We start from the raw sequence: 2,921 nt of genomic DNA, 5'->3' as shown, positions 1-2,921 counted from the left end.
TTACATAGAGAAGAGCCTGTGTGGCAGCTCACTAAGGTTGCATTGCATTACATTCATCTGTTCTTGACTGTTGACTTGGAAATTTATGCTCTTCATCTAATCTTATTCTTCATATATTTATGACCTGTTGATACACTCAAATTACACCTTTTATTAGCGTAAAGCGGACGATGTCAAATATATTAACCCAATAAGGTTTGAGTCGAATCCCACAGGGAATATGGTGTGAAATGGTTACTAAAATCATAGAATGCTTTAATTTAGGTCTAATGTCTTACTCAGATAAAGTTGTAGAAAGTGTGTTGTTTATGACTAACTTCTAACTAATTGCTTTGGATTGTAATGTATGGTAAAAGAAACCAAGGTTGTGTCCCCACCAGATGAATGCAATGCTTAGGGTTCTAATATGATATACTTCTAATGGATCGTTGTATGAGTGCACTTAATCTCTAATGGAGTTCCTAATATTTCCCAATAGTTAAGAACAATATCTCTTTATGATTTTCCCAAATATAAAAGAGTTCATTTGAAGAATGATTAAATATGCCAAGTAAATTCCTTTTATTCTTAAGTGAATTTATTAAATACAGTTTAAAGCCCAGAGTTCTTGTTATTAGTTCTTACCAAACCTAATTATTTTCCCAAATAAATCAAGGTTTATGGTGTAAGCTAATGTTTCCAACCATCAGCTAATCAATGAATAATGAAGAACTAACAAACCCTAACAATCCTTTATGCGTATATCACAACTAGAAACTCATGCGCAAATCACCCATTCTTGGGTCCACAACCTTAGTAGGGAATTTAGCTACTCATAGAATTGATAAAAACGCAAGACATTGTAATTGTAATTGTTGTTTGAACTTACAATGAGAATTGAAGATAAACGAATGCAGAATAGTCTTGAAACACTTGAAAATTACTAAGAACTCAAAAGTACACAATACAAGTCTTAAACTCAAGATGTCTAAGAAATAAAACCTAATCAGCTATTTATATAATTCAAAAACTCGGAATTAATAAACTAGTCCTATCCCAAGTCGGTTTGCAACTCGACAGACCGTCGTTGCACATTGATGATACCGTCGACTATTAATGGTGTACTTTGACAATCTGATAACACAAATCAAGCTGCAGAACTTCAACCATCAATGTATATCAGCAGACCGTCGATCATGTTGACGGTCCGTCAACCTTCCCGTCTTTTTGCATCAATTTTGCACAGTCTTTGAACTTTCACTCAGTACAATTCGACGACATGCCTGACGGACCGTCGAGCATGTTGACTGTCCATACATGTGCATAGCAGTGCCTTGTCTTCAAAATTCCCTTTTTCAACTATTTTTGCAATTCCACTTCTAAACAATTGCAACATAGACAAACAACATCAAATTGACAAAAACTCACTTAAAAACAAGTAAAACTTAGAGTTAAAATGCATCGAATGTGCCATAATTTCACGGCACATCAACACCTCAACTTAAAGTCTTTCCTTATCCTTAAGCGATTAAAACAACACAACGACTCCACTATCACCTAGATATCACAGAGTAATATTGTGTACAATGGTTTTGACTTCGAACTACAGGTATGCATGTTTTGCTACCAAGGACCACCTCACTTTCATGATCGAAATACGATGCACAACTCAAGAATGCTACGACCTACACTGAAGCTTCAATTTATGACATTACGTTATCGAACATATCATGATGCGCAAAAATGTCACTGTAGGCGGTCAATTTCTATTGCACAATTTTCCATCCTTATACCTTCACATAGACCAAAGAATATCCAACACACATAAATACAATGAAAAAGTGAAAAAATACGAAAGAAGAGAGAAGGCACTCACTCTCACAAAGAATTTCTTAGCTACACAAGCAAATACCATAGGCTTGCCCTTATTTTCTATGATTGCATCCTTGGTTTGTTCAGTTGTGATCACATTAGGACTTGTTTCAGCTTGTAATGTAAGCTTAGGGACGGGTAGGATACCTTTTGGGTATTAGTAAATCACCCTCCTGGAACACTACATTTCTTTCTTCACCTTTATTCACCTCTTCTTTTCTCCCTTTGTTTTCTTTTCAAATCTTCGACCTCCATGTGGTTTATTTCTAATCCAACTTAACTTATTTTTGTGTTACAATTTTCTAATTTTTTTCTCCTTTTTTTTTAGATATGTACAACCACCACATCGAGTCTCAACTAATCACCACATATGTGTAACGATCCTTCCGATCGTTATGAAAATTTAGGACTCCATTGGAAATTCCAAGGCCGCAGTTGGATTCGTAGGGCATTATTTTGTATGTTTGACTGTTTCGTTCTGTGTTTTAAGGCCTTGGATGAAATGTGGGGTGGTGGGGGGAAAAACCGGATAGAAAACAACCACACTGCCCAAAATGGACCGCTACAGTGGTGAGATTACCGCTGCGGCGGTACAACTGTAGTGGTGACTCGACCGCTTCCAGCGGCCAACCATTTCCTTGGTGGCCGCTGCGGCGGAAGGTTGACTGCTATGGAGGTACCGCTATAGTGGTTAACCGACCGCTATAGCGGTCCGTCGATAAAGTGGGGGACCGCCGTAGCGGTCGACGGGAGGCAGAATGCGGGTTTTTAATGCCTTAGTTTTATTTTCTCATTCATAACACCCCATCACACTTCCCAACAAACACTTAGAGAGAAATTCAAAGCTAGGGCAAGATAATATTTTGAGGTAAGTTTCATTGCTTCCATTCTATCATTCCTTTCCCCTACATGATTAGAATGATCCTCATGGGTCTTTAATGGTGGAATTGAATTAGAAACCCTGGAATATTAATGGAACTTCTAAACTTGTTGGGTTATGATTATTATTGCTTAGTTATCATCTAAATGTGTTGGTTAGTTGTTCTAGATCGTAAATCGAACATTTAGAG

The sequence above is a fragment of the Lycium barbarum genome, chromosome 11 (assembly GCF_019175385.1).
Source record: "Lycium barbarum isolate Lr01 chromosome 11, ASM1917538v2, whole genome shotgun sequence".
In the NCBI taxonomy this organism is placed as follows: domain Eukaryota; kingdom Viridiplantae; phylum Streptophyta; class Magnoliopsida; order Solanales; family Solanaceae; genus Lycium; species Lycium barbarum.
Note: the sequence above shows the minus strand (reverse complement) of the source record.